The sequence below is a fragment of the Vicugna pacos genome, unplaced genomic scaffold (assembly GCF_048564905.1).
Source record: "Vicugna pacos unplaced genomic scaffold, VicPac4 scaffold_145, whole genome shotgun sequence".
NCBI lineage: Eukaryota > Metazoa > Chordata > Mammalia > Artiodactyla > Camelidae > Vicugna > Vicugna pacos.
The window spans coordinates 72,100-84,718 of record NW_027328825.1 but is presented as its reverse complement, the minus strand read 5'-3'; the positions used below and the strand labels follow the sequence as shown (position 1 = coordinate 84,718).

Genomic DNA, 12,619 nt, shown 5'->3' with positions numbered 1-12,619 from the left:
GACCCGTCCCCACCACTGGGCGGGCTGTGTCCCGGGCGGGCGGGGTCTGCACACCCGGACGGGGCGGGCGGCTTGGGCTGGGGCTGGGGCTGGCCTCCGAGCGGGGCTGCAGCCCGCACCCCCCCTTTCCCTCCCCCCTAGGGCTGCCCTCCTTTCCCTTTCACCCTCCCTCAGGACCAGCTCAGTGGCGTGTGTGCTGCTCCCCGGACTGAGAGCCTCTGGCTGTAGCGCCCAGCTTCACCTGGTGGAGTCGGGAAAAGGGAGCATCAGTGCTGAGCAAGCTTCTGTCTCCTCCCTCAGTGTTTCTGCCGCAGGTAAGTATCTTGAACACTTTCAGGTGTTATGATGGCGGTGCTTGTTGATGTCACGTGTTTTTATAGTGAGAGGGATTAACAGTGGTGAAAGCAGGGCTTGGTTCTGTTAAAAATGAGCTGAAGGCATGAAGCTGTGATATCCTCCTTCCTTCCCTCTCCAAGGGTGAAACGTGTGACAGTCAATTTTAAAAAGATAGTTACAGTCCCTAGCTAGCCCAGCCCAGCTAGTGTGTGTTAACAGGAACAGCATCACCAGAGGCCTTGGAGACCCAGGGATATTGCAGTCCTAAAGAACTCCTGGCACAGTTTGGTTTGTATTGGTTTTTTGTTTTTCTTAAATTGTGGGACAGACTAGTGGTATAAAAAGAAAAATATTTGTCAAGAAATATTTTTTCATATAACAGCGTTATTGTGATATAGTTCACACACCATGAATTCCATCCATTTAAATGGTAAAATTCAGCAGCTATTAGCATATTCACAGTTGTGCAACCATTATTATTCCAGAACGTTTTTATCACTTCAGAAAGAGCAGTGGAAATTAATGACCTATCCACCCCTCCCCAGTGGTGGTTCTAAAGAAATTTCTTGGCTAATCTTGACCATAAATTCACTTGTTACATTCCAAGAAAAATCTGGTAGGAATTCTAATCAGAATTGCAATGAATCTGTCTATCAAAACAGGAAGAATTAACGTCTTTATGGCACAAACTTCTTCTACCCATGAATATATTTCGGACCCTATATTTTCCTCTGTCCAGAGCCTGGCCCATGGGAAGTCCTCACTACTTGTTGGGCTTGTGAATGATGAGATTCTATACATCGTTAGTTGCAGCTGTAGCCTTTCACAGAAGAGAAAAGAAACCTCAGTGAAGCAAGTGACTCTCTGATGGTCAGAAAGAGTGACAGCCATTGCTGGAGTGATCCAGTGGACTTGGTGTTTACAACCAGAATTCTCCACCACCTACAGCTAAGGGGATTAGAGTGTTCTTTTATTTTTTCTTAATGGCGTTGCTTTTATTTTTACTTATTTTTTAAATTATTTTTTATTTAAGTGTAGTCAATTTACAATGTTAGTTTCAGGTGTACAGCAGAGATTCAGTTATAAACATATGCATATGTATATACATATGTTTTAGATTGTTTTTAGTATAACTCATTACAAGAAATTGAATATAGTTCCCTGTGTTATATAGCAGGTCCTTGTCATTTATTTTATATTTACTAATTTGTATCTGTTAATCCCTCCTTTCCTGCCTGCTAAATACAGTTTGCTTTCTATGTCCATGAGTCCATTTATAGGAGCACCATTTTTCCTAGTAATATATGCTCTTTGGCTGCTTTCAGTTTCAGTAATTCCATCTTATCTGTGGGCGCTTTTCTTCTGGTTGCCTTTATGTGGTTTGCACACGTGGTAATAGAGATCTTTATTTGGGAGAACTCCAGGTCTCGTGTAGTCCCTGGTACAGAATGCCCACTGAATTGATGATTGAACTGGGAAAAAAGCACAGTAAATGCTGGAATTTCCACTATGGTTGAGAATTCCAGGTTTCAATAACCTGTTTAGACAACCTTACTATTGGCTGCACCCATACTGGGTAATTTGGTGGAAATTCATGGTATGGTGGTGTAGAGACGGGACCTTATATTCTTCTTCTCTTTCTATTTTCTAACACTCATTTTCCTGGGCCTTCCAGATCCTCCCCCAGAAGTGCCCAGGGCTGGCTTAGTGCTGCACTGAGGCAATATTTGTTAATAACGCCCTTTCCTCTTCTCCTCTGAGCCTCCGTTTCTTTCTGTGCACAATGAGCGCTTAGACTAGATAAATACTTTTCAGTTTCTTTTAAAGCCATGTTTCCTTTGAGAAACAGAAAATGCAAATATCTCCTCTCAACCCAACCCTTTAGATTTTGGTATGTCCTCCAAGGAGTGACATAGCTCTTTGTGAAAAATTGATGTGATTTTGATTGCAGGTGACACAGAAAAGACTCTTCAGAGATTTATTGCAGGGAGAGGGCAGGAAAGAGGCAGTATGTGACACTTTCTAGTGTGAGCAACGGAGCAGGGACTTGGATTTAAATACGGTGTCTGACGTGGCCTCTCTCTAATCTTGTAGAATGTGATAAACTTCTCTACCTCAGTTTCTTGATGTGTCAAGTTGGGGTGATAATATTTTAAGGCTTCTGTGAAACATTATACAAATAAGACATTTGTGTCTCGGTAGAAACAAGATCTGCTAGGGATTCAGGGATTTGTTTAAAAAAAATTCTTGTCCATAGCACTCTGTCTGTGTGTATTTAGAAGTTCCTGGAGGGTGAGGGTGAGTCTAAAGTCCATTGTGGGACAGGTGGCCCATATTTCTCCGTGTCCCAGTTTACCCCCTACTCCCCAGTCCTCTTCCTCAGTCCAGGATGAAGTTCCCTAGTAGATTTACACAGAGGTCTTGTGGAAATGGCTTTTCATTTTATTGTTTCACCAAGAAGGGCTGCCATCATGATCTCTGTGGTCAGGTTTTGAAGGGCTGCCATCATGATATCTGGTAAGAATTCTATGCAATTTGGAGTTCCAATTTAATGAAAAGAAAAAAATTACAAATAGAAAATTAGAACAAGGGTGGTGACAGGGGCTCTTTTAAGTGGACACCATTAGCTTTGTTAGCTTCAGGTGCTGTGGCCTGTTGCCACGAGGACCCATCCTCTTGCTCTGAAGTTGGAGGGACTAGTGGGCTCAGTGGGAATGTTAACTGAGTGTATCTCATGGGCTGGGCATTGTCCTATTTGTACTGTGTGTTCCTTATTTGAGACAGTGAGCTCACCTAACTTCGATAACCTCTTTAAAATATTAGACTTTTAATTTTGAGATGTAATGTAGATTCCCATGTGGTAGTAAGAGATTATATGGAGAGGGCCTATGGACCCTTTGCCCAGTTTTCTTAATGGTTCCATCATGCAGTGTTGGGGTACAATTCATTACTGACTCACTAACAATTTGAGGTTTGTGTTATTGCCCTTATTTCTATTCACGATTAAACTGGGGCTTCGTGAAGCACGCAGGCCTGTCCAGGTCACCCACATTGTTAATGCAGAGTCGGGTGAACGTGGGCTTGGGATTTCCAGGCAGTACCATTATGATGGTTTGTGGCAGGGAGCAGCATTCACTTTGCTTGTTTATTCATTCATTCAACAAACATTTATTGAGTAAACTCTGTGGGTCAGATGCTTTCATAGAGTTATCTGATTCTTCAGCAGTACTGAGAATCAGGTAATGTTTATATTTTTTAATCTGAGAAAATTAGCTCTGAGAGGTTATAACCTCCCCAAAGGAAGTATAACTCATAAAGGAGGGATAGAACATGTGTACAGTCACCTCCTTTTATGCAGGTGGTACCCTATGCATTTTACATTTTCAAACATCCGTAATCCAGATATATTCTTGTAAGGCAAGGCTTTTTTTTTAATTGAAGTATAGTCAAGTTTACAATGTTGTGTCAATTGCAAGGTGTTTTTTGACTTTTGAATTAAAAAATACTTTTTCAGGAGGGAAATTAGGTGTATTTATTTGTTTGATTTTTTAAAATGAGGTACTGGGGTTTGAACCCAGGACCTCGTACATGCTAAGCATGTGCTCCACCAATGAACAGTACCCTCTACCCCAAGGCAAGTTTTCTTATCCATTATTATGAAGCTTAGGAGTTCAAATAAATTGAATAGGAATCCAGATCTTTTGATCCTACTGTGGTCCTTCTCTTTATATTCTGCTGAAGGGGGTTGGGGAAGCATTTCCTTTGTTCATTTCTTTATTCAGCATTTTTGAGCAGTGACTTTGCATCAGGGCCTTGCTAGGTGCTTGGAAATAGAAAATAAGAAATGACCTTTCTCTGCAGAGGCAGGAAGCCTAGACCAAAAGCTGGGTAATGTGATCCGAGCTACAGTAGCCATATGCAGACTCTGAGGACAAACTGTACCCTTGGATTTGCTTTGGCTTCCCTTGTCTTCTGGCTGGTACACACCAGGTCACCGCAACCCAGATGGGCCCGTAGCACACAGCAGAGAATGTACCTCGATCTCCTCTCCCCTCTCGGCAGGGCCTGCAACATGAGCATCCCTGACTACGTGCAGTGTGCTGAGGACCACCAGACTCGTCCCGTTGTGGTCCAATCCATAGAGATCATCTCAGAGGAGAATTTCTTTTGCATCTATCAGCTACTCACCTCGGTTAGCCATATCAGCCCTTGTGGCTCCCAGTGGACACTCTGTATCCACTACAGGCACCGCTATGTGCCCGAGAATCGGTGGAGCGTCTTCCAGAAACACCCCAAGGTCGTGGGCCTTGTCACCATTACCGAATGTCTCTCTGCCAAGGCCTTCGAGAAGCTCCACATGCAGAGGAGCTGTATGGTGCATCGCTTAATGACTCTCAGCTTTTTGTCTTTGTGCAGCATGGGGAGGTATCCGAGCAGACACGCACCGACGTTGCCTTCAATCTAAGAGTACTGCAGGGTGGTGGAGAAGAGGACCGAGGACTTCACTGAGTCACTCTTCATCTTGCTCAAGTCCAAGTGTCTGGATGGTGGCCCCAAGAATTCTGGGGACAAGATCCCCCTCCCCTGCATCCCGTTTGAGAAGGAGGACTTCATGGGACTGGACACAGACAGCAGGTAAGTTTACCTGGAAGCCAGTCCACCTTGGCTGTGTGCTGGATTGCTTCCCTACATCCAGAAAGGGATCAGCAAGGAAGAAGTCTGTCTTGTAGCCAAGGGGGGAGGGAGGTGCAGCCCGCCGGTTTCCAGACATTTCAAAGTGAATCCGCCTTTATTTCAGAGAGATCCTTTTAGGGTTATTGTGGACACTTACTCCCGCTTTACAGCCAGGAACATGGTGGGACCCCTGGAGTTGCTGTCCAATAAAGTAGCCAAAGCCACATGCTAGGAGCACTGGGGAGGAGGCTGGACTCAGCTGAGATGTACTGTAGGTCAAATGCACATCAGACGCTGAGGCTTGTCTAGTAAAAGTACATAAACTATCTCTCTACTTCCTATATTGATTACATGTCAAAATAATAGTATTTTACATACAGTAGATTAAGTAAGATCTGTTCTTAAAATCACATTCTAGTATTTGTTTTTTGTTTGTTGCTTTGTTTCTTTGTTTCAAATTTTAAACGTGGCAACTGGGAAACTTTCTTTACATGGCTCTCATTTCATTTCTGTTGCGCAGCCTGTCCTGGTACATGCTCATCCCTTTGCTTATAGATGAGATGCTGAGCCCCGAGAGGCAGAACGAGGCGCTGGTTGAGCTGCGGCTGGAGCCGCTGTCACCTGCCTCCCAGGCCCAGCACCTTTTCAGCTCAGGCCGTCTCTTCCTGCCCGACAGCCACCATGCCAAGTTAGGACATCAGAAACACCGCCAGGGACTTCCTAATGAACTCCTTATGCAGGGAAAGGCGTATCACGGTGTATGGGACAGAGCAGGGAAATGTTCATTCCCACTTTGTCCCTGTGATTAAGTCAATGGCCCCACTTTGCCTCGGAAGTACAGATGAGCTCTTCTGGGCTGCCTACCCCCCACCTTCTGCTCTGTTTCCCCGTATATCTATCATGTTTTCCCTCGGGCTGAAGAGGGTGAGATGCCTTTGCCGAGACGTGGTCCCCCTTTGCTGGGGTGAGTGAGGGAAGCTGTGTCCCCCCGGCCTACGGCCTCGGTCCTTGAGTCTGGAGAGGGCTCATGGTGGTCCCACAGGTGGCGGTCAGAAGACCTGGCATGTGCTACCGGGCCCGCTTTGGAGGTGGTGCTCTGTGATTCTTGAACTTACCTAAGATCAGATCCTACTTTCTGGTTGTTGGTAAGTTGGAGGAGAAGATGCTAGGGAATTAATAAAAAGAATGTCTAGACCAGCCCTGTGAGTGAGAAGCACAGGGGACACTAGTCCCACCTGCGAGAGCCCACCTAGCAGGCTCTGGATGAATTTTCTGTTCCTCCCCAGAAATACCTCTATGGCTTAAGGAAGAGGAGAGGCATGTCGTGGCCATGATCTGTACTTGTCCTCACAGGGCCCTGTGATCTACATGCCCGCACTCCCCATCTGCTTCTTGGAGATGAGCTGGCATGTTTAGGAGCCTGGGCACTGCTGAGGGCATAGCTCCCAGCACCGTGCTACACAGAGTCTCGCTCCGTTCACCTCATCTGTCAACTCCTGCTGAGGCCCCAGACATTAGTCAAGTAGGTGCATCAGCGAAACCTAAGCAGGGACCACCTTCTCCCCCTGGACAGACTGGTGAGTGAGCAGTGGAAGCCTGGAGCCCTGCCCCAGCCCCCACGCCAGTGCCACTTCTTTTGTCATAGGAGGCACTGGTGACATTTTTGCTCAACAAATGCTTGTCTCTGAGTCTGCAGACCCACCAGAGAATGCCAGCTTGTTTTTGCCTTTTGAAGTCTGCCCTTGGGACTTGGCGGAGTAGCCGGATGTGTACTTAGCCCACAGTGGTTCAGCGCATTAAACCTGCCTCCTTGTGGGTCTGTCTATTCTGGTACCATAAGGGCTCAGCCAGCATCTGAACGTCATTGAGATAACGCGGCCAGTGAGCTCGGGTCAAGCACATTCTCCTCCAGTCACTTTTACTCCATTGTTTCTTTTACTATTCCACAGTCATTAATTTTTTAAACAATGCTTTGGTGCAGGAGCAGAGCCTCATTCTCTCCTGCTACTCTTGGTGGAAGTGAGTAAAACGGTTCAGACTGAAATGCGACAATAATTTGTAGCTCAAAAGCTGCCTAGTCGCTTGTAGGTCGAATTTTGGTTAGGGGAGCTGAACACGTTGTGGTCCCCCGGCAGCGCCGCTCCCCTCAGGCCCCTGCTTTCCCTTGAGCAGGAGGTGAGGTTGGGCCTCACCATCCCCGCGTCCCTGGCCTCACACACTCACATAAATTCTTGTACATGCAGTCAAAATTATTTTTGTTCTTGTGTGATTCTAATTTTCTCTTGTTCCTCTTTTCCTTTTTCTTTACTCCTTTTTCACTTGTACTGCCCAGTGAGCATGTTGTTGCTTCTGAAAATGTGGGCTGTGCACACCCTGCATTGGAAATAGCCAGATTGCCCTCCGTACAGTCTCCATCGCTTTAAAAAGCAACAACTTAACAGCTGTTTTGATCCATCTATTATCTTAGTCATTTTTTATTTTCTAATTTTTTGGAATATTTGCTTTGTTAGCTCATCACCCACTGGTGTTTGATACCTGTTGAAATCCTTGCTTTTGAGGAACATGTTTGGTCCTCCTTTTATTTGATGACAAATGCGCCCTTATTAAATTTGTTTCATTGTTTTGAAGAAGTAAGATGTGAATTGATTTAGTCGGCTGCTCAGGGATTCTTTTCATGGAGTATTTAAACTTGTAAGGTCAAACTCTGCAGCATTTTGCTCGATTCCTGCTTTTACACAAACGTGCTCAGCACGCGGTTCCTGGCTGTCGCTGTGTGACGTGCGTGACGTCGCTTCCTGGCCGGCGGTCACTGGTGAGGATGTGGCCGCCACGGAGGTGACAGCTGCAGGGGACGCTGTTGGAGGAAGAGGTCACCGTTTGGTTCTTTAATTTTTTTTTTTTGCATTCAACTTCCCCGTGCCATTTACTTTACTTTGCCTTCATAAATGGGCAGAATTGGGTCTAAAATCCATGCCACTATTTTTTCCCTTTACGAGGCTGGTTTTTCTGAGTATCAGGACAACATGGCCTTCTCCTAAGTAGCTGGCTTACCTGGATCTGTTGGGCAAAGGGACTGCTAAAAGGGCCGTAGCTTCCTCTCTGCTCCAGCCAGTGGGCATTCAGAGCTGGGTCTGTGGTTTGCCTCAGCAGCCGTGCAGACCTTCCTGCCTCGGCCTTTACTTTTAACCCATGTTGGCAGTAAAGAGCTGAATCCGTTTCTGTTGCAGCTGACGCCCACCACGTGGGCCCCCTAACGTGTCGTTAGTTTGTGGTAGTCAGTCCCCAACACCCCAGTCAACAATGAAGGAAGATGATTTGTCCAACCCAGGACCTTGGATTCTCAACCCTACCCTGGTTCATCTCACCTGGTGGAATTGTTTGGCCACCACCATCATGCTGACCATGAGGCCTTGTTTCTCCTTTCATGCTCTGGTCCAAATGTGGACACTTCATTTTTCACTGAATTTGTCTCGCTTGAGACAGGCCAGAATATCTGAATGAGTCCATCACATTCTGGGTGGGGAACAGAACAGAAGTAAGTGTCGCAAGTAGATGGAGTCTAGGCTGTCCGGGTTGGCAAATGCAGGCTGGGATCTGTGATGGCTGGGCTGTACACTGGACACAGGCCTTTCCCATGGCTCCTGAGAGCCCATGAGTTGAAGTGATAACAGCCTTGCGTGGGTTCCCCCATCCTCATCTGCTCATTGGCAAGTGTGTCTGCTAATTAGGAGCTCCCCCAGACCTCGGGCCCTTCAAAGCTCAGACCATGGGAGAACCTTGAGTCCCTTCTCCTGGGCCTCCTGTGTGAGAATCCACTGCCTTCTGAGGTGACCAGCGGCAGGAGATGCCTCCCCATCCAGGGAGCACCCTACGGAGGACTGTTAGTGCACCATGCTGTGAGCTTGTGTGTTTCCGGCCATGGTCCCTACAGAACTACACTTGAGATGGGCTTATTGATGGAGATAACAGGACTGATTCCAGGGCAGGGCCTGGGGGAGGGAACAGTGGAAATTGAATGTGACCTCAGACACCTCGGTGGGTGCTGGGGCTGTTACTAAAATGGGGAGTCTGGGAGATACCTGACAGGAATGGAATTCCAGAGTAAATGGTGGACATGAGGCATTTTTAAGATGCCATTTGTCATCCAAATTAGGACTTCAAAGAGGCACTCGGGTCGATGAGCCTGGGGCTCAGGTGAAGGAGCCGGACTAGAGATACACGTTGGGAGTCGTCATTCTTAGCTGGTGTTCACAGCCTTGCATGTGAATTAGATCATCTCGAGAGCTGCAGACTGAGACTGAGGGGGGCAGGGCTGTGTCTTGGTTGGAGGAAAGCCCAGACCATACAGCTCTGGTGTGTCAGTCAGTGGCGTTTGCCATTTTCAAAGCAATGCCAGTTATCCTTAAGGGGCCAGGGGCTGGGCAGGGCCAGCCAGGAAGAAATCTGAAGGGAGGGTCGTGGCCACGTGTGCGTCTTGGGAAGGTGCAGAGGCTGCAGGGTACGGGAGGGTAGACTCCTCAGAAGCTAGAGTTGCAGTGAGGAGTGGGGAGAAGTTAGTCACAATCACCTGTGAGGGAGGGAGGGAGGCCTAGGGAGCCCCACCTTACCGGACTCGCTTTCCCATGAACAGAAGGCAGTCAGACAGAGGATCTGAGGTGAGAAGGGATGGGCACTGGGAGGGGAGCCAACCTGGAGAATGGTGCTTGCAAAATTCTGGAATAGTCTCCCTGAAAAATAGAGTTAAAAATACCCAGACTCTTAAGAACATTGTTAGTGACTTGGGAGGAGGCAGTTGTTTTTCTGGCCTCCTAAGGGTAAGGCATGTATCCAGGGATACACAGAAGATACGGGCAGTCTGTTCCGGGGGCTTGATCGTTACCGGGGGAACAGTGCAAGTTTAAAGGGGGAGAAGGGCAGCGGAGGGAAACTAGCCAGGCCCCGTGTCAGGTACCAGTCGGCCGCCCTACTTGCGTGTTTCATTCACATCCATGCCTCCCAGGTGGGCGGCGGCAGCCCCCTTTTGGGGATTGAGAAGCCTTCTCAGAGGGGTTAAAGAATTGGTCCATTTAGCGACTAGTAAATGCTGTAGCAGGATTCAAGCAGGGCCTTGTCAGAATTCAAGGGCATGTTCTCTCTACTGTTTCCAGTACTTCCCTGTTATACCTGGAATGGTGAAGTGGGTCAGTTTTGGAGCCTTTCAGGAAAAGTATGATTTAAGCGCCTCTGGACTGTTTCACAAAGCTCAGCCTTCTTTGATGGTTCTGAAGCACGCAGTGATTTTCGTCCCAGAGAGGTAACGTCTAACTCCTTTGATGATGACGTGGTTGCAAATGGTGTACAGGTGCAAAACCAGACTTTGCAGCTTCTGAAGGGAAACTCTCCAGTTCTCCCTTGGTCGGCTTTCTTCCACGGGATGTAACTGTGCTGCAGCGTAGGCCTGAGCTTTCCATATGGAGTGAGAGTTTAATATCCGATGTTAGCATAAAACGGTCAGATGAAGAAAATCGAAGTTGACAATTTATTTTTGGGTTTCATTAGTCAAGATATACTATCAGTTAATGGCCCATATAGCAAATGAAATTGAGTACAGGACATTGCATTTCTTACTTTCTATTTAGAGTTCTCTTACAGAATAATGTTGCCTGCTTTGGAACATCAGCTCCACCACTCACGGCACCTATCAGTGTGTTGGTGTGATTGCATTTACAGAGTGAATGTAATCTGGGCTTCCTCAGCCCCAAACACTTCAGTGCAGAATCACGGGCTGTAGACGTCTGTTAGTCACGCAAATACTTCTAAAATTATATGATTCCAGAAAAGAAAGAAGAGAGAGAGAGAGATTGCCTTTATCAAATTTCCTTTCAGTTCTAAATGAAAACTGTTGTTGAGCAGCTCTGGTTTCCTTTGGATAAGAATATATACATTTCTTTGCATGTAACCTGGGTTTTGGGCTAGAACACCAAGTTCTTGCTGTCCACAAGCCACAAAAATAGTAGCCAAATGGCACACGTGTGAAATATTTTATACTTTTTTCTGAGAAAGTATCCTTGAATTTGGGACTTGGGCTGTGATTTCTGCTTTTTGATTCCCCCACCTGTCTTGTAATCTCTCACTCCTTCCCACGTGGTTCCCAAGTGTTCGTGGTCTCAAAGGAGCGGGCAAACACCCAGTTGGTCACCATGTACTGCTGCTATAGATAGAGCCCAGACAAGACTTAAAGGACATTATCAGAGAGAACTTCCTGGAAGAAATGGGCTGTACATTCAGTTGTGAGGACAGAGTAAGAGTCAGCCAAGAGAAGGAGTCAAGAATGTGGCTCAGGTCGCAGGTGCAGCCCGGGCAGAGGCCTGGAGGCTTTTGGCGTGGGGACCCGGGGAGAGTGCCCTGTGCGGTCCAGGGTGGAGGGAGCCCCTGCTGGGGAGGACACTGGAGAGAGTCCGGGGTGTAGGGCTTTGGAAGAAGTTGAGTTTTACTAGAACTGACACAGTAGGCAGTGAAGGGTGTCAACAGAAGTGACCCTCAGGGAAGGTACTTCTGGTTTTGCTTCTGATATACTACAGACAAAAGGGTCGGGACGGGTGAGAGCAGGTATGTCTGTCCCTTTGAGATCCAACCCGTCATTCATTTATTCATAACACGTGCACTTCAGTGAGTCTAGGGGAGAGAGAGTGTAGCCACATAAATAAGCAAAATGTATTTGCTTCTTGAGAGCTTAGCGTTGTCAGTTAGCCTAGAATGTTCTAGGAAGAGAGGAACAAATTGTGGAGGTTGGAGGGAGGGAAGGCTTCCTTGGGAAACAGTCAAAATGAACCTGGAGGCAAGTGGGAAGTAGGAGCAGGTCAGGGGGCTCCTGAGGTCACTGGGGACCTATGTACTGAGATGAGGCTGGGCGAGCAGGGTCTGGGGTGGGGCTAGAACTCTACCAGGGAGCCTCTGAACTGTTTGAAGTGGGGTTGATGTAATCAAATTTGTGCTTTGGGAAGGCTGTCGTGGCTTTGTGTGTGTGTGTAGCGGGGAAGAGGTGGAGGGTGCCACCAACTGGGGGATCATTTGAAGACCATTCACAGGCTGGGATATGGGCTTCGGGGCTACTTGGGGACGGCAGGGGCAGTGTGGATGCCGGCTTTTCTTATGGGGGACTTGTTAGCGGGGCTGCCCTAGAGGCACCTTGTGGCTGGAAGAAAACTGATGGAGGCTGCCAGGGGGACATTCCTCTTCTCTCTTTCCATGCCTAGTGTGATTATCTTAGCTCAGCCAACATTTGGAACAAAAGAGCTAATCTCCAGGGTTGCCCAGGCCTTTGTAGAGCTCCTTCGAGTGAGATCTGATAGGATTTAGGTTTGTGTTCAGATCTGGATGTTCACTTAGCTAGAAACGTCCTGTCATTTCGATTTCCATAGGGGTTTTTATTCCTGATAAAGATTGCTTTCTTGGTGAGAGGAAAATTATTACAGCTGTTGTCTTTTTCAAAAAAAATCATATGTTTTAAGAGCTTTAATATTCAAAAGAATAGGAATATATAAAATATTTAAGGAAGTCTTTGGTGTGGTTTCTTTGCTTTCTGAGCTAATGTGGACTTAGAGCCTTTGTATTACTTAATAGCACATCC

The 12,619-nt window shown here is 47.0% G+C and overlaps 1 protein-coding gene across 1 annotated transcript in view; it reads left to right on the top strand.

Moving 5' to 3' along the window:
- LOC140695119 (uncharacterized) overlaps window positions 1-12,619 on the top strand; it is a 92,425-nt gene that overhangs the window by 11,340 nt on the left and 68,466 nt on the right. The window contains exon 2 of the transcript XR_012070820.1: window positions 142-314. The gene's annotated coding sequence lies outside the window, so the exon portion shown is untranslated. Of the gene's footprint in view, window positions 1-141 lie in introns of the transcript that reaches the window.